Here is a 26272-nt window from a genome sequence, read left to right as displayed (position 1 = left end):
GTCCTCGTTTGTCCTCTCTGTATTTACATCCCCGTAACTTAGTAGTTCAGCAGAAGACTCTGATAGAATACGTACCAAGTTTTAAAAATATATGTACTTGGGTTGTTTCATTCAATTAACAATTCTTCAAGGCAGTGCCCCAGCATGGCTGCAGTCTAATGATTGAAACATGCAAAAGATAAAAGCTGTAGTATATTTTCTATCTGTTTAGTATTGAAACATGATGTTCACCTTCTGCTGTCGTATTTATAGATTAAAAGTAAATCTCAGACAAATACATTTTTTTAACACATTGATTACAAGAAAATATCACAGAATTTTTTTTAATGCTGTAACCACATCCATATATACATGTGTGTGTGTGTGTATTGTGTGTATATGAATTCTGTGTGTATATATATATGTATATATATATACATATATGCGCACACACACATACACTCACATATAACATATATATGAAGAAGTATACATACATAAATAGATATATATATGTGTGTGTGTTATATGTGAGTGTATGCGTGTGTGTGCATATGTATACACTATATGTATATGTATGCATATATATATATATATATATATATATATATATATATATATATGTTCTGTATATATATATATTCTGTATATATATGCACACACACACACACTCACATATAACATATATATAAAATATACATACATAAATAAATCATCATCATCATCATTTAACATCCATTTTCCATGCTAGCATACACACATGCACACACATATATGTATGTGCATGTATGTGTGTGTATGTATGTACACATTTACATGCACAAACACACATACACACACAAACACACACACATATATGTATGTGCATGTATGTGTGTGTATGTATGTACACATATACACGCACAAACAGACATACACACACAAACACACACACACACACACACTCACACACACACACGCATGCACACATATCAGAACTTGTCTGTACGGTAATGGTTATTGTTTAAGAGAAGATGCTAAAGAGGTTTTACAATTATCAGTATGTAGATTCTATGAATTTCGTTCCGGAGTGTCTGTAGGTTGTGAGTCAGTGGTGCAGAAGCACCACTGCATATAATATATGCTGTGTTCTGGTGCATCTTTCTTTATCATTTGACTTTGTACAAGGAATACAAAATAGTAATCACGGAGATGTACTCGCATAGCAAGTGATTTGATCTGAGATCGTGTGCTGAAACGAAAACAATTGCAGCATGGAAGGTGTTTGTAAGCCTTTTAAGAAACACCTGTTCACTGACAAAAATCCGTGCTGCACGGATTTTTGTCAGCACGGATATTTGTCAGTGAACAGGTCGCGGATTTTAGCGACGAAAATATTTTGACAAATTAAACATAAATGTTGAAGTGAATGGAACGGTTTTTGTGTGTTTCTTAAATGGCTTACAAACACCTTCCACGCTGCAAAATAGTAATCATATCCCTTAAATTCATCAGGGATATGAGACTGGTTGAAGGAAAGTAGAAGCTACCCTTAAACTAGAAACCTAGTCCAAATAATTATAGCAGACTGAGCTCTACTTATTCAAAGACCAGGGTTTGGGCATCAAGAAGTATCCCTGTTATTTATTCATACAAAGCAGTCAAAGTAGGATGACAGTGGGAGACATTCTATACAGGTAGCAATAGTGGTGTGTGTGCATGCGTGTGTGCATGCATGCATGTGTGTGTGTGCATTGGTGTGTGTGTCATTGTCTCTTTTACTCTTTTAATCTTTTACTTGTTTCAGTCATTTGACTGTGGCCATGCTGAAGCACCACCTTTAATCGAGCAACTCGACCCCGGGATTTATTCTTTGTAAGCCTAGTATTTATTCTATCAGTCTCTTTTGCCAAACCGCTAAGTGACGGGGACATAAACACACTAGCATCGGTTGTCAAGCAATGCTAGGGGACAAACACAGACACACAAACACACACACGCATACATATATATATACATATATACGACAGGCTTCTTTCAGTTTCCATCTACCAAATCCACTCACAAGGCATTGGTGGGCCGGAGGCTATAGTAGAAAGCCCATGCCCAAGGTGCCACGCATTGGGACTGAACCCGGAACCATGTGGTTGGTAGACAAGCTACTTACCACACAGCCACTCCTGCACCTATGTATCTTTTAGTAATTTATATATTTTCGAAAACTAATTTTGTGTGAAAATTCTGTATGATATTTGTTCTGCCTAGGCTGCACAGATGCTTCCTTATCAATATTTCACGTCAGAAATTTTGTGAAAGTGTGTGTGGCTGAACTAGAGGAAAATTTTAATCGACAAAGTTATTTTTTCACTAAATATGATTTAAAATACAAATCAAAGCTAAATGACACCACAGCAATACTGATAAGGTGAGAACATGAGAAGTTGCAGATCAAATTATACAGATTTGGCAGAACTGTCTCTATCACCAATGAACATGGGAAAAGAACAGCTAAAACAAAATGATAATAACGAGAAGAACTATTAGGACTTCAAAGTTAGTTATAGTTATGATGTGGAGGTTCAATGGCCCAGTGGTTAGGGCAGCAGACTCGCGGTTGGAGGATCGCAGTTTCAATTCCCAGACCGGGCATTGTGTGTTTATTGAGCAGAAACAACTAAAAGCTCCATGAGGCTCCAGCAGTGGTGGTGGCGACCCCTTTTGTACTCTTTCACTTCAACTTTCTCTCACTCTCTCTTCCTGTTTCTTGAGTAACGCTGCGATGGACTGGCATCCTGTCCAGCTGGGAGGAACACATATGCCATAGAAACCAGAAAACCGGGCCCATGAGCCTGACCAGGCTTGAAAAGGGTGCATAATATAGTTATGATAACACTGATGATCTAGATGGGTATTAAAGAAGTAAAGTCTATCTCAAACCCACAGATAAGGCCATGGTTTTTCCAGGTTTCTAAGATGTTTAAGGGACTTTCAGATTACAAGACCTCTCTGTAAAATTTCTCAGTGTATTGCAAGATGAACCCTAGCTGCCTTTGGTACACATTTCAACAGTAAAATGAAGCAACATGAAATGAAGAACCTTTTTCAAAAACAAATTGCACTGCTTGGACTAGGAATTGAACCAACAGTCTTAAAATTTTGAGCGCAACCCTCTAATTACTACATGTCTGTATTCATAATGCATCTAGGTGCACTGGTGCAGGTGATATTGAGTATATTGTAGCAGATATTAAAAGCTTGACCAGAAACTATTACACCAGTACCTATCAACTTAACCATTGCAATCCTACACAAATACATACACACAGAGTATACCCAACTCTTACACATATACATACATATATACATACACACAGGCAATGGTGGATGGGTATTGATAGTTTCTATTGCTATAGTCATGAAGGCAAATGACATGGTAGAATGATAGCATGTTCAGCTAACCTTCGTGTCTGTTTAAGCAGATCTCTCACATCAATTTATTTATTTGTTACAGCATTAAGTGGAATGCTCGACTAAAAACTTCGTAATAATGAAACCATGAAAGAAGTTGCCGATAATCTGTATAAAACAACAGACACTTATTTCTTCAGCAATAATTCTTTCCCAAAATAGCAACCTGGAAAATCTGAATAACATAAGCAACCAGAAACCATTATCATCAAGTGGAATTGTTTTCCAAATCTGACTGACAATCTACAGCTAGACAGTACATAAGTCTAGATTCGATGCACACCACTGAACAACCTCTCAGCCTACTCATGCAGATATGACTTCAGATACTCAACAAAGAAACTTCATGATATCCAAAGTTCATTCTTTAATGAATGAAAAGGAAAAAGAAAATGTAGTAATAGATTTCATAAGAACTGTTAAGAAAATGTTCACCAATGACAAGTTTCACTTTTCCTTTTTTCTTCTTTTTATCTTTTCATCAACCACACAGGCTGCTGTGTTGCAGTTTAGATACTGAATTCAAGCAGAGATATATTTCTTCATAAATTTGATGCTCCTTAATGAATATTGTGATACATAAATTTAGATTGTAAGTATATGACTTAGAGATATGGTAAAATGCTAGCAGCCAATTATAAACGAATCGTACAAGGTCTTGTGGCCACATAAGAATTGTCAGTTATAAGGCTGGATGTGAGAAAGCCAAAAACGAAAAGGCTACATTCAAATGTTCCAAAAATTAGGTTGCTGATAGACTGAAGCCCTAAATGTTTAGAACACTGAATTTTGAATTGTTTTAAAGGAAAATGATCTTTTAGTTTTTCTTTCATTTATTTCAATCATTAGACTGTGGCCATGATGGGGCACTACATTGAAGGATTTTTAGTCAAATGAATTGAACCCAAAACTAATTTTCTTTTTAAGCCTGGTACTTATTTTATCAGTTTCTTTTGCTGAACTGCTAAGTTACGGGGGATGAAACATACCAACACTAGTTGTCAAGCAGTGATAGGGAACAAACACAGACTAAAATAAACACACACACACACACATACATGCTATGGATTTCTTTCGATTTCCATCAACCACATCCACTCACAAGGCTTTGGTTGACCTGAGGCTATAGTAGAAGATACTTGTCTAAGATTCCACACAGTAGGATTGAACCCTGGTCTATGTGGTGTGGGAGCAAACTTCTTTCCACACAGGCACACCTGGAAAATAGTCTTAAATGACATACCTCATTTATTTGGTTACATTTATCTCTACTACTTTATCTCTATCTAATCCATCAAAGATAAAATTCAAGGAAGTCTCTCCGTTATCACTTGACCTGCTTTAAATAGCAACCAAATATCTCAGTCATCAAACCTTACCATTTATCTAGGAGAAAGTAACTCTGAATTCAAATGCATCACTGCTGCCTTGTGGTTGGCCTTTGATTGAACAAAGATTGGCTAAAGGACAGTCTGATATGAAACTCGTGACTGCAAATGCACCCAATGATGTGAAGTTGCTCTTCTTTTTGTATCATGCTTTGTAGTTTAGCGAATGGGATTAGTTCTGTGCAAAACTTTTCTTCACTTTAAAAAGCATGAAACACAGGTATTACTCAAAAGGAAAAGGAAATGAACCTCTTGCATGTACATGGCTGGCTGAAGTCTAAAAAAAGGCACAAAATTCATACTGTGGAACCTGTACCCTCTGCTAACCAGCACAACTGCATTATGTAATAGAATGTGCAAATCTTTGGTAAGGCTCAAGAGCCATACAAGGGCCTAACATTGCATCATCAGTGAAAAACAGGTAAAAGTTGGCAAAGGGAAGGGCTCTTAGCTATAACTAATACTGCTTTAATAAGATTTGTCTGACCCACACCAACAAGGAAAAGCAAAAATAGGAACAAAATGATAAGGATGATGATGATGATGATGACTTATTTTCACTAATCACTAGACCAAAGTTTTTAAGAGGATCAAAATAGTCACATGAAATCAATACTAATTTATTTTATAATTGCCCAACAAAATTGAAATGGAAGAGTAAACACCTATGAATTTTACTTCCAGGGTCTCAAATTAATAAGTGACCCTCTATGTTGTTGCTCAACTGTTAGAAATAGGATGTAACTATGTTCAAACTGCACACTACAATCTAAAAAAGGCAAAATTTAAAAGATAAGGTAATCCTAGTTGTTCGCCGAGGTGAGATGATTATGGTTGTTATATCTTAGATATTTAGATAATGATTTCTCATTACAAAAAATGCAGTTTCAATTGTCATGTATACTCATAGACAAGTAGCAGCCTTTTCCTCAGGTACAATAGACTGCATGTGACTTTTCTACTCAGACTTTGCCTTGGGCTTCAGAATTGCAGCATGCAGTAAGACACACACACTGACAAACACATTGTACGTGCACACACACACATGCATGCACACACGCATGCATGAACACACACATGCATGCACACACACATGCACGCACAAACACATGCATTCACACAGACATGCATGCACACACACACACACATGCACATGCATACACGCACATGCACACACACATCCTTGCACTGTTATGCAAAGCATGTGTGCATATGCGTGTATATGAATATCAGTGGTATAAATGAACATATGTCGGTTGACATCTTGTACAAAAACAAAAAATAACCTTCGGATATTGAAAACGTACAGTTAGAGTTCTCCATCCTGCAATAGTAATCTTAATCAAATAAAGTTGCACTATCTGTCTGCCAGTCAAGACTGATGATTTAAAAATTAAAGTTGGTCTGTAGACTATAGAAAAATATAGCTACCATATCTATGGCTCTGGTGCTTTGCTTGACTGCATTGACAATGCTTGTGATTATTTTAACTAAATGTTTTGCTTAGCTGAAATAATCCCAATTTCTAGTGAAGATACAAATAGTATTTATGAAAAGCAACATGCAGTTTATGTATTAGTCAACAGCAAAAGTCACAATATTATAAACACAAAGAAGACGAGACTTATGTACTACTGTGACTTGTGTATTGCTATGACATATATGTGTATGTAAGGTGGCAAGCTGGCAGAAACGTTAGCACGCCGGGCGAAATGCATTGCCGTATTTTGTCTGCCATTACGTTCCGAGTTCAAATTCCATCAAGGTCGACTTTGCCTTTCATCCTTCCGGGGTCGATAAATTAAGTACCAGTTATGCACTGGGGTCGATGTAGTCGACTTAATCCCTTTGTCTGTCCTTGTTTGTCTCTTCTGTGTTTAGCCCCTTGTGGGAAATAAAGAAATATATATGTGTATGTAAGGTAATTTGCATTTCTGGTCTCTTAACATCAGGTATGTTATCGTCCATTTTGCTGCTAAGTTTCTATGCAGCAGGCAACCCTGGCACTCTTCCATCCAGTCATCACTCATTCTTTAATATCTACCAACTTGTTATTCAAAAGAGAACTGAAAGAATAGCAACTATTTTGCAACTTTGCAGTGTATCCTTCCTGGTCCCATCATTTGTCGATGATTTCTTCTGTGGTATCCCCCTGATCCAATAAATTATCAAACATCACTCACATCTAAATCTATTCATTTAAAGTGCTTAGAGATCAAAGTACTGAGAAAAGCAACAAAGGCCGTTCAATCACTTCCAGAATGTAACAAAATATAAGAAAACAATATATATGAATTCGAATATAAACAAAACAAAGGCAATAGATCAGTGGTCAGTTTAGTTAATTTAATTACTTCAGCCTAAGAAATCTGACCAATTTTGTTAGTTCAGGAAGCATGAAGCAGGTGGTACAAAGTAAGAATTTATTGTAAATTTAATAGGAAAGAGGAAATGACCAAATATGTTATGAAATAAGAGGGGGCAGTGGGAATTATTACTTTTTCTATTGTTTCTATACACCTTGAAGATTTGTGCAATGATTTACTTCTCCAATAGTCTTTGAATATTTTATTGACTGAAGAATCTCAAAAGAAGAGCCAAAAGATGAAAATAAAAAGAGATAAAAACTGATGTGTGCATGCAAAGCACATTCTAGAAAAATTAGTATATCAATTTTACAGTATAACCTTATATGCATGTATCCTATGGGTTAAAAACAGTGAGTGATAACAGTTATCAAAAGTACTTTGATAGTGAGTGTAAACATGTGTGTGTGTGTGTGTGTGTGCATGTGTGTGTGTGTGCATGTGTATGTGTGCGTGTGCGTGTGTATGTGTGTGTGTGTGTGCGTGTTTGCGTGTGTGTGTGCATGTGCATGTGTATGTGTGTGCGTGTGTATGTGTGTGCGTGTGTATGTGTGTGTGTATGTGTGTGTGTGTGCGTGTGTGTGTGTATGTGTGTGTGCGTGCGTGTGTATGTGTGTGTGTGCGTGTGTATGTGTGTGTGTGTATGTGTGTGTGTGCGTGTGTGTGTATCTGTGTGTGTGTGTGTGCTTGCTTCCAATGATGTTAAAGATCTATTTTCCCTTCCTTTAGCAGCAGAAATAAATAAAGACATGTCCAGAGATAAAGTGACATCTATCAACATGCCAACTGTACTTGCACAATACAGCTGTTATATACAAAATATGCATGCACACATATATACACACAAGTATATGTCTATGAATATACATAAATGTACCAAAATATGAATATACTGAGACACAGGCACTAAATATCTATCAATTTGAATACATTACTGCATGTACATGCATATTCTGCATTACATGCACGTGGTGGATGCACAGCTTGTAAACTGATATATCTTACTTAATCTGCACACATCTCCATTTATTTTTCTGCAGAGGAGAACGTAGACCTTTGACATCTCCCAAAATACACATGCATACACAAACACACATACAGATAGTCATATACAAGTATGAGTACACAAGTGTATTATATATATATATATATATATATATATATATATATCATCATCATCATTTAACGTCTGCTTTCCATGCTAGCATGGGTTGGACTAAATATATATATATATATATCCCAAGGTCGACTTTGCCTTTCATCCTTTTGGGGTCGATAAATAAAGTATCTGTAACGCACTGGGGTCGATGTAATCAACTTAATCCCTTTGCCTGTCCTTGTTTGTCCCCTCTGTGTTTGGCCCTTTGTGGGCAGTAAAGACATATATATATATATATATACATACATATACACGTGTATAATACATGCATACATTTATACATGTGTACAATCTCTCTCACTCACACACACACATGCATACATAATTTTGTGTTCAGAAAGAGTTATCTTTATCAATAATTATACACAAGGGCTGATTTCCATCATATCGTTTATTATTTATTGGTAAAATTATAAAGAAAAATATATGAAAGGCTGCACATGCACACAAACACACACATATACATACCGACACACAAACACACATTGAAAACTAATAGTAAAGGTTTCAATATAAATACTACAACAAGTCAGAAATATCAAATTTCCAAATCTCTTATAGAGATATGTACGGTGGTGGGGCGATAGAATGGTTGTATACTGTCAATCTAACGTGAACGTAACAGTAGGGGGTTACACCACCGCTGTTTAGCCCTAGGAAGCATCGACGCCTCCTGATGGCTTTGACACATTTTTCCTGTGTCCTTATATACATTTACGAAGGGGAGACAAACTCCCCCTTCGTAAATGTATATAAGGACACAGTATACAACCATACTATAACAAGTATATTTCTTAAAAAACTGTACAAAACTTGGAAATAAAAAAATATTTAAGTCACTGGTGAGAAGAATTCTCATGTTTCAGTTTGGTGTGAAGGAAAGGGGTTATACCCCTGGTGAGACTAATAAGGTTAATGTTCCTCTAGAAGAGTCACAAGTTGATTGTTGCAGGAAACACATGTGAAGAGAAGAAATTTCAGAAGGTCGAAGTTGTGAGAAATAAAGGACTGGTTGTAAGGATTAGTATGAGGTTTGGAGGGGTAAAACAATACAATGAGAAGGGGAAAGATAAGTAAGTGATGAGTACTTGAGTAGAAGTGGTACAAGAAGGGGTCACCTTCTTGAAGCTTGGACCAATGTAGTTGTGCACATTGTTGTAGTTTAGGAAAATCAAAGAGTGGCAACACTGTGCCTGTGGGCCAAAGGTTAGAGTGTGTCAGTGAGTGACTTCATGTCAATCAGTTCGAGGACTGTCTGTGAATGCAATATATCAGATGTGTTGATCGCACTCCATTGTGGCCATCATCTGAACCTGGCAGGGTATTAAGAATTAAAGAGGGCTTAGACTTTGGTTTTAGACTTTGCTGTGTTAAATACAAGTGGGTACTGAAAAGTTCCAGGCATTATGTAAAAGAAAGTGCAGGAGGACCAGTTAATTATGATTTTATGCAGCATGTTGTTAATGTAGGCACTGTTAAAGTAGGTCTAATGAGATTGTTGAGCTGCTTCAAAGGACGGATGTTGATGTATGCTGCATGCAAGAAGTAAGGTGGGGAGGAGCTTTGACCAGGTTCCTCACAGGCAAGACACATAGGTATAAAATCTTCTGGGAAGGTAACAGTGATGGGGTAGGCAGTGTGGGCATACTTCTTGCCGAGAAAGGGTGGATAAGGTCATAGAGGTAGTCAGAGTGAGTGATAAAGTGCTTAATCTCAGGTTAGTCTTGCAGAATAGCATAGCATCAATTATCCCTGCCTCTACCCCACAAGCAGGCCTACCAAATGAACAGAAGGACCATTTTTATGATATTCACCTGCAAGCTACCTCAAAAACGAATGACAAGGATCTCATCCTCATGGCTGGGGACTTCAATGGGCATGTCAGATGGCAGCCCAGTATTTTCCATGCTGTACATGGAGGCCATGGAATTGGTTCATGAAACAAAGAAGGAACAAGGCTACTGGAGTTCTGTGATGCTATGCTATTCTGCAAGACTAACCTGAGATTAAGCACTTTATCACTCACTCTGACTACCTCTATGACCTTATCCACCCTTTCTCTGCAAGAAGTATGTCAGGGTAAGTTTTGCATAAGGTCCCTAACGCAGGAGTGGCTGTGTGGTAAGTAGCTTGCTTACCAACTACATGGTTCTGGGTTCAGTCCCACTGCATGGCACCTTGGGCAAGTGTCTTCTACTATAGCCTCAGGCTGATCAAAGCCTTGTGAGTGGATTTGGTAGATGTAAACTGAAAGAAGCTCATCATATATATGTATATATATATGTGTGTGCGTATGGGTTTGTGTGTCTGTCTTTGTCCCCCCAACATCCCTTGACAACCGATGCTGGTGTGTTTACGTCCCTGTAACTTAGCGGTTTGGCAAAAGAGACCGATAGAATAAGTACTTGTCTTGCAAAGAATAAGTCCTGGGGTCGATTGTCTCGACTAAAGGCGGTGCTACAGCATGGCCACAGTCAAATGACTGAAACGAGTAAAAGAGAAAAGAGAGAGTAACTTACATATGGCTGATGACTGGATGTTGGAGTTTAGTGAGGAATGTAAGGTGTAGAAGTGATGGAAATTACTTTACTGATGACTAAGAGAGAGAGTGTAGGGAAGTAAATCAAATGATGTCCCACACAACAGCAGATGGAATGTGGATTAGAAAGAGTGCCATCAGCACATGCTATGATGGTCAGAGCTGAAAAGAAGCTACTGACCTAATGAAGTTAGATGAATGGAGCCCATAGGGAGGCAGTTTTGCCAAGTAATTTCCTTGTGGAGCACAGTTAAATGCTTTGCTGATACAGAGTGGAATAATTGTTTTCATCAAATTTCTTGAGGGTGAGGGCACACTGCTGAATAATTAGTGGAGTGGTCCTCCAACAGATTTCTCTTTGAGAAGTTATATCGGTAGTAACTGAGAAGAGAAAGAAAGAGAGAGAGAGAGGGGGAGAGGGAGAGAGAAAGAGTCAAGTAACTGGAGGAGATTGTTATTAATGGTACTCTCCATAATCTATCAGATGTTGGAAGAGGGTGCAATAGATGGTAACTGGCAAGGCCAGAGTGGCTGGCCTGAGAAATGTGTTTATAAAGATTGGGACAGAGACTGAAAAGTTTGATAAGGATGGCTGTTTGCATTGTTTGAGGATAAAGGAAGCGATATTGTCAGGAAGTAGTTAATTTCATACCTGCTGTGTGTCTGTACAGAGCAGTGAATCTAGATGAGAGGAATGGAAGAGTTACAGAAAAGATCTCCACCAGTGTGACCCTGAAGGGCTGGATTCAAAATTGTCAGTAAATGTGAAAGTATTTTCTATAGAACTAAGTAGATGTGAAGTCTTTCTTCCTGAGATTTCTGGTTACAGAACCATTATATTTGAGATGAGGGAGGTTATATGGAATGTGGATGTGAGAAGTCATGCTAAAGCAACGTTCAGATGATGAAATAGGGACAGAGAGACAATTATAATTTCGTAGAGGATAGGTTTAGGGGCAATAAAGAGATCAATGTTATTTATTTTACTAATATTGGCATTACATATCCTCTTGCATCTTTGCAGAAGTGTGTGTTTTCCAGCTTGTCTTGGTATTTTTTGTTTGCATGTATGTGTTGGTTGTTTAGTGTTTGTGCATGCGTACAGATGAACATGCCTGTGTCTCTATATGCATGTTCATCGGAGATGTAAATTGGGGACAAATTCAATCATCGGAGGTAGTTGAAGAATATAAACTATCTGATTGCTGAATAGTATCACATCAGAATGGGATAAATGTGAGCACTGAAGTCATGGTGGATGATTAAATCAGAAAGAGGTAGATATTCTTGATGCAGGAAGAATTATGGGCAAAGAGTGTTAGTGATAGGGAGAGGTTTGGAGATTGTGGGAGGAAACAGATTTACTTAGAGGAATTGAGAAGGACATCATTCAGGAAAAAGAGGTGGGTGTTGGATGGGAGTTCATATTTTGCCTCTTAAGGCTTTCTTCAAATCATTCAAAAATCCAAGCTTGAAATCACAGTAAACTCCTGTGTGTGTGTGTGTGTGTGTGTGCATAGGTGTGTGTGTGTGCATAGGTGTGTGTGTGTGCATAGGTGTGTGTGTGTGTGTGTACATGGGTGTGTGTGTGTGTGCGCGCGTGTGTGTGTGTGCATGGGTGTATGCATGTGTATGATATGTGTGTGTGTACATGGGTGTGTGTGCATGCATGCATATGTGCATGTCTGTGCGCATCAGTGTATGTGTGTGTGCATTTGTGTATGTGCATCGGTGTGTGTGTGTGTATGTGTGAGTCTGTGTGCATGCATATGTGTTTTGCATTTCCAAGTACATATATATATACGTGTGTCCGTCTGTGAGCATACAACAGAAGATATATTTAGACATGCATGCATATAGAGACACAGGCATGTTCATCTGTACACAGGCACAAACACTAAACAACCAACACACACATGCAAACGAAAAATACCAATGCAAGCTGGAAAACACACACTTCTGCAAAGATGCAAGAGGATATGTAATGCCAATATTAGTAAAATAATTAACATCATTTATATTCTCTGTCTGTCTTCAGTGCCAGGGATAGATTCACAATATGAGAAGAATGGTTTCTGCCAGACATTTTGGCACCCGTCATGTCACAAGCATTCCGTATGACTTTTTCTTCTCCACACTCACGTTTCTGGCATTTGGCTGGCTATATACATTCTTCTACCTATACACACACACACATCACACACACACACATACACACACACACACACACACACATACACACACCACACCACACATACATACATATATACACACTCGCGCATAAATAAATAAGATAGATATCATTATACACATGTTAGAAATAAGATTTTATATATATATATATAAAATTTAAATATATAATTATATGTATATATATATATATATAATATATATATATATATATGTACATATATATGTATATATATATACGTACATATATATATATATATGTTCATATATATATATATGAATATATGTATATGTACATATATATATGTATATATATATTTTATGTACATATATATATATATATATATATATATATATATATATACATATATATATATATATATGTGTGTGTGTGTATATATATATATATATGTGTGTGTGTGTGTGTGTGTGTGTATAACATATATGCATGTATGCATATTTTGTGTTGTGTGCGTTGTGTATGTGTGTTGTGTATTGAGATGATAGAGTCTGTTATTGACATTACCTTGCAAGTTGGCATTTCATGTTCACCTCAGGTAAAGCATTCATCTGACGACAAACTTGAACTGTTCTTTAAATATCCAGAATGAATATATGTCCTGCATGCGTTAAGAGAGGTAGCTATAATAGATTATACAATTTCATGCCCAATTCACTCTTATATGTATGTATATGTGTGTGTTTATATACATATATATATATATATATATATATATGTATTTATGTATGTATATGTATTTATGTATGTATGTATATATATATATATTATGTATGTATAATATATATATGTATATATATATATTATATATATATATATATATATGTATGTATGTATATGTGTGTGTATGTTTGTGTGTGTGTGTGTGTGTGTGTGTGTGTTTGTGTGTGTTCATATGCACATATAGTAAAAGTGAGAGAGAACAAGAGAGAAAAATGAATTTGATATTTCAAGAAATTTTGTGTATAGCCATTGTCTATTGCAGATTGCAGGAATTATAAAATATATTGCATTAATGATTGGTTTATTTAACAAAATAATTGGAATATTTAGAACGCCTTTCAATTAATTATTTTCTTTTACAAATTCTCTCAACTCACGCACTATCACGCAAACTTTATTTGTGTGTGTTTGTGTGTGTGTGTGTGTGTTTGTGTGTGTATCAATGGGTTTGCTTGATTATATTTCTGTAGCTCTGTGTGCATCCCTTTATTTAAAAACGACTGAAACACAGCCATTCAATAAATAGCAATTAATAATTTAAGTACTGGTAAGTTGAGCTATTACTCTGCTGTATTGATAGGTCGCAATTCCGATACAACAGATGTATGAATAGAATGTTGTTGGAAATCAAGAGATGGAGTCTTGTAGCCAAGTCAGATGGCAGGAGACCTTGTCTTAGAGCAAGAATGAGATGGTTAGGGAATATCAGGTGGTCACATTTGAAAATCCAGCCAGGAAGTGTAATAATGGTTGCTTCTGACAGGACCCTGTAGAGGTTGTGCCTGAGGACTCTCTTACTCTTTACTCTTTTACTTGTTTCAGTCATTTGACTGTGGCCATGCTGGAGCACCACCTTTAGTCGAGCAAATCGACCCCGGGACTTATTCCTTGTAAGCCCAGTACTTATTCTATCGGTCTCTTTTTGCCGAACCGCTAAGTGACGGGGACGTAAACACACCAGCATTGGTTGCCAAGCAATGCTAGGGGGACAAATACAGACACACAAACACACACATACATATATATATATTATATATATATATATATATATATACGACAGGCTTCTTTCAGTTTCCATCTACCAAATCCACTCACAAGGCATTAGTCGGCCCGGAGCTATAGCAGAAGACACTTGCCCAAGATGCCACGCAGTGGGACTGAACCTGGAACCATATGGTTGGTTAGCAAGCTACTTACCACACAGCCACTCCTGCGCCTATGCTATCCTAACATTCCTCCCAGGAATAGTGGGTGAGGAGGATGGATGAATAGATGGAAGAACTAAACTGAAATAAGCTGTTGGGGTCAATAGAATCGACATCAAGGTCCACTTTTTCATACTTGTATGTACAAGATAAATTTTGTTGAAGCAGGTGTGGCTCTGTGGTAAGAAGCTTGCTTCCCAAACACATGGTTCTGAGTTCAGTCCCATTGCCATGGCAGATTGGGTAAATGTCTTCTACTATAGCACCAGGTCAACTAAAGCTTTATGAGTGGATTTGTTAGATGGAAACTGGAAGAAACCCATTGTATATGTGTGTGTATGTGTGCATGTTTTTGGGCCCCACCACTGCTTCACAAGTTGTGTTAGTGTGTTTTATGACAAAAGAAATCAACAAAATAAGTACCAGGATTAAAATGAAGTCTACTGGAGTCAATTCATTTGACTAAAAATTCTTCAAGGCAGTGCCCCAGCATGGGCACAGTCTAATGACAGAAACACGTAAATCGTTAACGGTCCAGATGCTCTTCCTGTTGCATATCTTCACTCGGTTGCAAGTCAGGTAATATTTCCCTTTGTCCTTTTAAGAGCAAAAACCTCAATGGTTGAATATGCGTCTGAGAAGGAATCATATACAATAACAATGTCTTTGATTAACAATGTCTTTGATTAACAATGACTTTTGATTAACAATGACTTTTGATTAACAATGACTTTTGATTAACAATAACATGCACATATTTAACACTGAAACATGCATACCATTTATTTTTGTCATTTCCTTCTTTCAGTTATGCGACCGTGGCCATGCTGGGGCACCACCTTGAAGGGATTTTTGCTGAATAATTGACTTCACTATTTTTTTTTTTCTTTTTAAGTCTGGTACTTATTATATTGGAATTTTTTGCTGAATTGCAAGCTTACAGCAACATAAACAAATCAATACCAGTTGTCAAGAGGTATGGGGGACAAACACACACACACACATGCATACACACATACATATATACAATGAGCTTCTTTCAGTTACCATCCACCAAATTCACTCACAAAGCTTTAGTTGGCCCCAGGGCTGTAATATATTTCTTTACTACCCACAAGGGGCTAAAACAAGGACAGACAAAGGGATTAAGTTGATTACATCGATTCCAGTGCGAAACTGGTACTTAATTTATCGACCCCGAAAATATGAAAGGTAAAGTCGACCTCAGCGGAATTTGAACTCGGAACATAACAACAGACGAAATAGGGCTGTAATAGAAGACACATGCTCACAAACTGAACTTGGAACCATGTGGTTGAGAAACAACCTTCTTACCAATGATAATCTGCAGGGTTCAATTGTTTCCTCTGTCTAGATGTCAAAATCCCAGAGAATTTTGATTTCCAAGTTCGCTTAAAGCCTTTTCTGTGACATGATTGTACCACCAGTCTGAAACTTAATTATTCACTACAGAGTCATTCAGAGGGCCACACTAAATTGAACAAAGTTTATGATATTAACTATGATAACTTTTTAAAACTTCAAGGTTTTCCATGTTAGTTAGTTGCATACAAGAAATGAATTTCAGTTGCTATTCAAAATAGTTTTGGTTTCATAGTTAAGCTAGGTTTTAGGTAAGTAATGTGAAAAAGAGTTTAAAGTATTCCATCATTATTCATGAAATGTTAGATGTCAGCAGAAATGAGCAAGTTGCAACACGACTCAGATTTATCACCAAAGAAAATAAAACCTTATGAATGAAGTGCCTTAGTGTTTTCTATGAATTGGTTAAAACTGAACTCAGAAAGCAAGAGCTGAAACTCTACAAAACTGTTGAAAAATGTCTTGATGACACGGAAGATATAAACAGTGTTCATAGATGTTTGACAGCAAAAATAAATGAGTGTCTTCTGCTTGCCATCTACGTCTACCTTTATGGATATATCTTGCTTTCCTAGAGATGACAATAAGTGCCGAACCACCCTGCAATAGGTCCGAGACTACTCAGAGCCTCTTCAAGTCTCTGGAGGTTAGACCAAATGATATGCCATCTTTGAATGCATTATAGTCAATGGAGACTAAATCTCAAAGTGTAACAGGGTTATCTTGGAGATACGGAGAATTAAAACCTATCATAGATTAATTACTTAATATCTTAATGGTATTGCTTGATTTCATAAATAATCAAGGCTCTCAAAACATATTCAGACAGCCTAGTCTTAATGAATAACATATGTGATTTTAACTTCTTCATTGGATTGGTTTTCATAAAAATAGTACCACCAAACACACACGTTCTTCACAATCACCACCAGAAAAAGAATCCAGAAAGAAAAACGAAATAGCCACAAGTAAAGAAACTTACTAAATGCAAAACATGAATAAATGTCAAATGCATTCAGAAATGTGTTGAAAAGTTAAGTGAAACTATCAAAAATTATTGAAGCAACACAATTTTCATTCAAAGAAGTTAGAATGCCACAAATATTAACGAACATGTTGCTTTACAGACGTATTTATTTTCTTGCATTTTTGCCAGAACCTGTCTATTTCATCTGTGAAACAAATGCATTTCATTCTGTAAATGAATGAGTGATGATATCTTTGAGCAGAGTTGTCAGATATGTCTGATTTCAGACATTATGTCTGCATTTAACCCAATAAATCTAATAAAAAATTTAAATCATATGGAGAACAAAAATTGAAATTGTCCAAATTATATGCAATTTGGGGCTGGACATAAATTCAGATTGATATTTCTGAACAAAATGCTTGGCATACGAAAGAAAGTTTATAACATTTGATTATAAACTTTAGTTTTGACTCAAAGAAGAAATTTAAAGCAACTGATGCGTTAGAATTATTATATGAACTATCATCTCATTGCAGAAGAAAAATAGAATCAAAATAATATGAATATTCTTGGAAAGTACCTTAACTGTTTAAGTTACAAATAACAGCAACGATGTCACCACTGTTACTGCTGCTGCTACTGTGAGTGCTGCTGCTGCCACTACCACTATTTCCTCTTCTGACACCACCACTCAACAGCAACAGCATTTCCAGACCGGGCGTTGTATGTATTTAGTGAGCGAAAACACCTAAAGCTCCACGAGGCTCCGGCAGGGGGTGGGGGCGACCCCTGTTGTACTCTTTCGCCCCCAACTTTCTCTCACTCTTTCTTCCTGTTCTTTTCCTCGACTTCCTACGCAACCGCTGAGCCTGGATGCACATTCATCCATCTGTCGATGCTCTTGGTGTCAGGGGTTGACCTGCTTTCTCTTCTGCGGGTCTTACGAATAGCAAAGGACCACGATCCAGACTTCTCCTATCTTGCGAGCTCTGGAATGAAGACCGTTCGCTCAACAACAACAACAACAACAACAACAGCAACAGCAATAATGACTTGTGTTGAATGTAAGGAAAAGAAAACATAGAAAATCAGAATAGCTTGTGAAAGAAAAGTGATAAAGGAAATAAAGTGATATAGATGGTATCACAGAGATACCAACCAATGATATAAAAGGTCATGGCTCATCTTTGGAGGGGTTCTAGAATGGAAATTTAAAGAGAAAAACTTAGAGCTTTTTTGTAGCTGCTGCAGATCAAGTTCTAAACACTAATTCAATTGGCAAGTGAATTTATTTGCCTCAGGTTCAGTTCCAATGTCTGGCACCTTGGGTGAGTGTCTTCTACTATAATCTCAGGCAGTTCAAAGCTTTGTTAGTGGATTTGGTAGATGGAAACTGAAAGAAGCCTGTCATGTGTGTGTATGTGTGTGTATTTGTATATGAGTTTGTCCCCTACTACTGCTTGACAACTAGTGTTGGTGTACTTACATCCCCATAACTTAGCGATTCAGCAAATGGGACTGACAGAATAAATAATAGGTTTTAAAAAAGTATTATAAGTACTGCTAGTAGATTCATTTAACTAAAAATTCATTAAGGCGGGGCTCCAGTATGGCTGCTGTCTAATGACTGAAGCAAGTAAAGATAGGAAAAAATAGACATATCTACCTCTGTAACCAGCAAGAGGAAAACATTCAGTATATTGTAGCAAGCTATGAAAGAAGTACAAGAAGTACCTCAGAAGAAGTACAAGAATTATCATGATAAGGTTCATCTTAATTTACACTGGTTACTTTGTAAAAATATGGATCCAACACTGGTATAGTTGGATTAGAATCTACAATCCCAGTGAAAATATTGAACTGTGGGTTCTGAAAAAAACATATATGAATAATATAGGCATAGGTATATACACACACATAAGTATATAAATATATTCACACACACACACACATACACACACAGTCACACACACACACCTGGTGATATAATTATGGAGTAGAAAAGGCTCTAAGTGAACTTAGAAATCAAAATTCTCTGGGATTTTGATATCCAGATAGAGAAAACAATTGAACTCTGCAGATTAAGTGTCGTTATAACAACAAAATTAACATTTCAATTATAGATGTTGAAATTGCTTTGAACAAAAACATTGCAGATAAAAATGCAGAAAAGTTTCTTAAACTATGCTACTTTCAAGTAGAAATATCAAGAATCTAGGTATGTTCAACTGCAAAAGTGTAAGTTATACCAATTATCACTGGAGCAGTAGGTTAAATTGCTAAAATGCCATCATTTTTACTCAAATGACTGAACAGCAAAGCAAGGCATGCATTTGCTTCGACTTGAAGCATTTGCTTCAACTTGAAGCAGTCAATAATCTAAGGAAAGAACTTTCTATTTAGAGCCTTTTGTTAAAGATTGATTTTTAAGAGGAAGGAAAAAAACACCAAAAGTCAGTATTTTAAATCCATACTCTGCAATGAAATATACTACTACTACTACTACTACTACTACTACTACTACTACTACCACACTACTACTGCTACTACTACTATTACTACAACTACTACGAAGGAAGAAGAAGAAGAAGAAAAAAAAGAGAAGAAGAAGAAAAAAGAAAAAAGAAGAAAAAGAAGAAGAAGAAGAAGAAGAAGAAGAAAAAGAAGAGAGAAGAGAGAGAAGAAGAAGAAGAAGAAGAAGAAGAAGAAGAAGAAGAAAGAGAATGAAGAGAAGAGGAAGAAGAAGAAGAAGAATGAAGAAGAAGAAGAAGAAGAAGAAGAAGAAGAGAAGAAGAGAAGAAGATGCAACAGCAGCAGTACCATTTGAAATTTCTTCACTATTATGAAAAACAATTAAATGGGCTGAAGAAATAAATAATTTCATTTGAAATTGTATCTTTTCTGAAACATTGGTTCTTTAAATGAAATAAAATTCCACACAGGTAATAATAAATATACATTGTTCGAAGATATCATTTCTGAAAGCTATATTAGTTGCTATATGCATATCACCTTGTCTACCTTGAGAATTGCTATCTATTATTTTTGATTTTATATTAAAAAGCAAACAATATTAACCATATTACAAAATACAAGACATAAACCTATACTCTTTTACTCTTTTACATGTTTCAGTCATTTGACTGCAGCCATGCTGGAGCACCACCTTTAGTCGAGCAAATCGACCCTGGGACTTATTCTTTGTAAGCCCAGTACTTATTCTATCAGTCTCTTTTGCTGAACCGCTAAGTGACGGGGACGTAAACACACCAGCATCGGTTGTCAAGCAATGCTAGGGGGACAAACACAGACACACAAACACACATACACACACACACACACACATATATATATATATATATATATATATATATATATATATTATATATATATATATAGTACATATATACACAGGCTTCTTTCAGTTTCCGTCTGCCAAATCCACTCACAAGGCATTGGTCGGCCCGGGGCTATAGCAGAAGACACTTGCCCAAGATGCCACGCAGTGGGACTGAACCCGCAACCATGTGGTTGGTTAGCAAGCTACTTACCACACAGCCACTCCTGCGCCTATGTATAATATTTTTTGCTGCTCCTGTACAACAATGTTTGGTAAAGATTTAACAAAGAATATAACACAGTATATTCTTATTTTGATACTAAAACAAAGTTCATATTGCTGGATTAGAACCTACAGCCCCAGTGAAAATAATGAACTGTGGATTCTGAAAAAAAAACAAAACAACGTATGACTAATACAGGCATAGGCATATACACACACACAAGTATATAAATATATTCACACACACACATACACACACAACATACACACACACACATCTGTGTTGGTGAATATATGCTATCAGTAGATAACTTGTTGACAGGACAAGTATACACAGCAACACTGCATATGCATGTGATTTTCATTAAATGCAAATGTAAATACACACACACATACACACACGCCCATACAATATATTGGTTTCAATGTGGAGGCGCAATGGCCCAGTGGTTAGGGCAGCAGACTCGCGGTCATAGGATCGCGGTTTCGATTCCCAGACCGGGCGTTGTGAGTGTTTATTGAGCGAAAACACCTAAAGCTCCACGAGGCTCCGGCAGGGATGGTGGTGATCCCTGCTGTACTCTTTCACCACAACTTTCTCTCATTCTTACTTCCTGTTTCTGTTGTACCTGTATTTCAAAGGGCCGTCCATGTCACTCTCTGTGTCACGCTGAATATCCCCGAGAACTACGTTAAGGGTACACGTGTCTGTGGAGTGCTCAGCCACTTACACGTTAATTTCACGAGCAGGCTGTCCCGTTGATTTGGATCAACCGGAACCCTCGTCGTCGTAACCGATGCTGATAAGCATTTTGCCCAGCATAATAACAATTCTGTTTGCCCATTGCCTTACATATATACAATATATTAATGTTTTTTATTGGTTTTGTCATTGTTACTTTTATTTATAATCTTTATTTTAAATTTTCATATTGTAACATACAGGCGCAGGAGTGGCTGTGTGGTAAGTAGCTTGCTAACCAACCACATGGTTCCGGGTTCAGTCCCACTGCGTGGCACCTTGGGCAAGTGTCTTCTGCTATAGCCCTGGGCCAACCAATGCCTTGTGAGTGGATTTGGTAGACGGAAACTGAAAGAAGCCTGTCGTATATATGTAAATATATATGTATGTGCGTGCGTGTTTGTGTGTCTGTGTTTGTCCCCCTAGCATTGCTTGACAACCGATGCTGGTGTGTTTACGTCCCCGTCACTTAGCGGTTCAGCAAAAGAGACTGATAGAATAAGTACTGGGCTTACAAAGAATAAGTCCCGGGGTCGATTTGCTCGACTAAAGGCGGTGCTCCAGCATGGCCGCAGTCAAATGACTGAAACAAGTAAAAGAGTAAAAGAGTAAAAGAGTAAAAGAGTAACATTTGTGATGATATGTTCTCAGTAAACTGGGCGCTTCTGAAATCTAGATTTAAGAAGCTATGTTGTATACGAGAAAATTTCCCCTTTTCTAGCAATACTATATAAATTGGGCTGACCCAACTTCATACAACAGAGTTAGATATTCAATGCCCATAAGTTCTGTTCAGTACTTCATTATGCTATCATATGATTATGTGTGCAAACTTACATGTATGTCTATAAAAATGATATGCAACTTATAATTGGTATTGATGATGTAACTGAATATGGATTACGAAACAGATGTAAACATATGGAATAAATATATTTTTACCCCATATTTCTCTTGCAATGCATTAACCATTATACACTCCACAACTTTTGCTTCCTGGATTTCTAGAATAACATTGTCATTAAATTACATCCTAAACTTAACTAATATGTTATCTGATAGCTGGAACCATGTAGAGTGCTTACTGGGAGCTCTGTTTGATTTTCTGAATATCTATTTCCATTTATATACATATGTCTGTCTATATATCTATTTGTCTGTCTGTCTATCTGTCTGTCTGTCTATCTACCTATTTATCTACCTATCTATACACGAGAAAGAAGCAACAAGAATGGATTAGTTTAGAGTACAATTGTTTCATACAAAGACAGGCTTTATTACAAGTTGCAAAAATTGCAGCATATAAAAGTGTCCCGTACTCATCAGCTAAAATACATATGAGTTCTCCAGACATCTTAGTGGGTGAGGTTATACTTATGAAATATTGGAGATAATTCCATTAAAGGCAGATATAGGTTGTAAACAGTTTTCCAAAGTTCTATATGTATATAATCACCATCATCATCATCATCATCATTATTTAATATCCATTTTCCAAGTAGGCATGGAGAGTTTGACAGGAATTCACAAGTCAGAAGACTGACTGGTCTCTGATGTCTGTTTTGGCATGGTTTCTACAGCTGGATGTTCTCATCTAATGCCAACCACTTAAAAGTGTGTACTTGGTGCATTTTACATGGCACCAGCATCAATGAGGTTCACCAAGTAACTTGCAGAACGAGACCCTACAGCTGGGGGAGCAGTATTGAGGCAAAAAAGGTGTCTTGCTTTGGAAGGGAGACAAGGCTTCCTCAAATATATATATATTTATATATATATATATATCTACATACACACATACACACACACACCCACACACACATGGCTAACATGAGTTGTGAGTCAGTTGATATATCTTTCTGTATATATAGGAATATATGTATATGGCATGTATATGTATATGGCATGTATAACCCCTTTTTGTCTATGGTGCCAATGTACTGTGTGTGAGAGTATGCTCTTCAATTCACTCTCCAGGTCACACATCTTCTCTATCCTTATCATTAGCAAACCTCAACTTTTGATGGGTGAACCCTTCATCCTACTCCCATCACCTGAAGCATTAACTCAGAGCCGGTTGCCAAAATTACCCAGATTTGTAAGCCAGGCAGAGAAACATGTAAACACTTCGGTTAACTGATGAATGGCACCAGTGACATTGAAGAATACAGTTAATCATTCCAATTTGTTTCTTGCCGAAATTCCATTATTAGCCCTTTCTTCGTCTAGAACTTGGAGACAACTTTTCATGAGATTACCATAATTTTCCTTTATAAGTGAAATATCCAGTATTTGTTTATTCAGTTGTGGCTAAATGACCACGAGGAGATCGTTACATAATAGGCTTTATATAAATGACACAACTATATCAGTATTCTCGTTCATATCTTTATGCATGGTATTTGATTTGTCACCCATATGTTATAGAAATGATTGTAAACCATAGAATAAATATAATGCCAGTAACTCCATTCTTCACTTATATATGAGGAGTTTCTTTCAGCTTCTGTTTATCATACTGAGTAACAGTAAAGAAAAAAGCCCAAGTGCCATACAGTGGGGGCCGAACATCAAACTATGTGGTTGTGAAGAGTATGTATAACTATATATCTACCTTCCTATATTCATAAATATATATTGCTATAAACTTTACACTTATACACACATATATACACATGCAGCTACATACTGCTAAAAAGGGATATATACATATATATATATATGGCCGATGCCAGTGCCGTCTTGACTGGCTTCCGTGCCAGTGACATGTTAAAAACACCAACCGATCGTGGCCGATGCCAGACTCCCCTGGCACTTGTGCCGGTGGCACGTAAAAAGCACCCACTACACTCACGGAGTGGTTGGCGTTAGGAAGGGCATCCAGCTGTAGAAACACTGCCAGATCAGACTGGAGCCTGGTGCCTCCCCTGGCTTCCCAGACCCTGGTCGAACCGTCCAACTTGTGGTAGCACGGAAAACGGACATTAAACGATGATGATGATGATGATGATGATATATATATATAAACACACCAAACTGACTATTTACTAAATTTATTGATTTATATATTCATTTATTTATATATTCATGTATATATATATGTATATATTTCTTCTGAGACAGTTTTATTTAACTCAGTGAGCAATGACAATCAACAGACAAAAGGTAGAATTGACGAAAATAAAACTAAATTATATTGATGACGATGATGATGATAATTTCTTAATGATAAAAAAAGGAAGCATAAAAGTGAGTAACTCATTATTTAACTATCAATTTTAAACCATCTTGATTTGTTTTAACTCTACAGTCATGAACAAAGAATGACAATCAATTCCACTGTTTGTGGCTAAAAATTTCTGCAAACTAACAGCTGCAATGACCAAGACAGCCACGTAATACCTAAATCGTTGTCTTGTGGCAAAATCAATAATTATTAATATGCTAATCATAATGTCTATCCAAAATATCATCTATTTTTTAAATTTTATTTTTAATACTTCGTTTATACAAGTTTATTCTAGATTTTAATTTGTTTTGATTTATGCTGTGTTTTACCTTGTGGGGGGTGTATGCATATTTTTTATGTTTTAACATTTATTTTGATATATCTTATTTTCTCATGTTCTTCCTAATTCTCTCATTTTAGTTTGGACTGTGAAATTTTATTGGAATTTTAGTAGAAGCCATATGTGGAATATCGTTAATTCAAAATATGTTTGGCTGTTGTTATATTTTGTTTAAAACCAGGTCAGCTCTGTCTATGGAGCTAAAGATATTCCAGCTGTGAAGAAGTCAGACCACACTAGCTAATCTGTCCATTCTCTCTCTTTGTTTTCTTTTGCGGGGGAAGCTGGTAGGTGTAATTTGAGGACAATTTGGAGGTCAATACACATGTAGACATTACTTTATTCCCTGTATTTTGTTCTCTGCTTCATATCACGAAGTAGCTTAAATATTTCATTGAAACACGTTTCCTCATTTATGCATACTTTTCAGTGGACATACAAATAACACTATTTTAAAGGGGAGGAGATACAGTAAGTTCTGATTTTTCGCTCTTACCCAAGCTATGCAAAGTAATTTTTGTGTTAGAGCAATGAGCAAGTTTCAAGTAAGAGTGATTCCTAAATATATCTAACATGGTTTCACTTCTTCAGATGCCATTAGGGTCGTCATGAATGCTAAATGTCTCCCTCTCTCTTCCCACACTTGAAATATTTATTGCCATATTTCTAAAGACAACATTATTTGTTGTTATTGAAGTTACAATCCCATTTACAACTTGGATATACTTTTGACATTAAGATGGAAAGCATGCGTAGAATGGCAACATATCAGATTAAATTGGATAACATGTATTGTTAAACTGAATATTACAATAATACACATATAAGATACCTAACATGCATTATGGCAATACAGCACCATAAAATGATATAACATGATGCAAAAATATACAATAGAATGTAATAATGGGGATCAGAACAATAACAGAATCACATAAATAACATCATATAATAAGAAATAAAAAAATATCTATTTCATATTTAAAAGAACAACATAAGTTTATCTGTTTTGATATCAAACATAATGAAAA

Source organism: Octopus sinensis, linkage group LG15 (genome assembly GCF_006345805.1).
Source record: "Octopus sinensis linkage group LG15, ASM634580v1, whole genome shotgun sequence".
Classification (NCBI taxonomy): domain Eukaryota; kingdom Metazoa; phylum Mollusca; class Cephalopoda; order Octopoda; family Octopodidae; genus Octopus; species Octopus sinensis.
Note: the sequence above shows the minus strand (reverse complement) of the source record.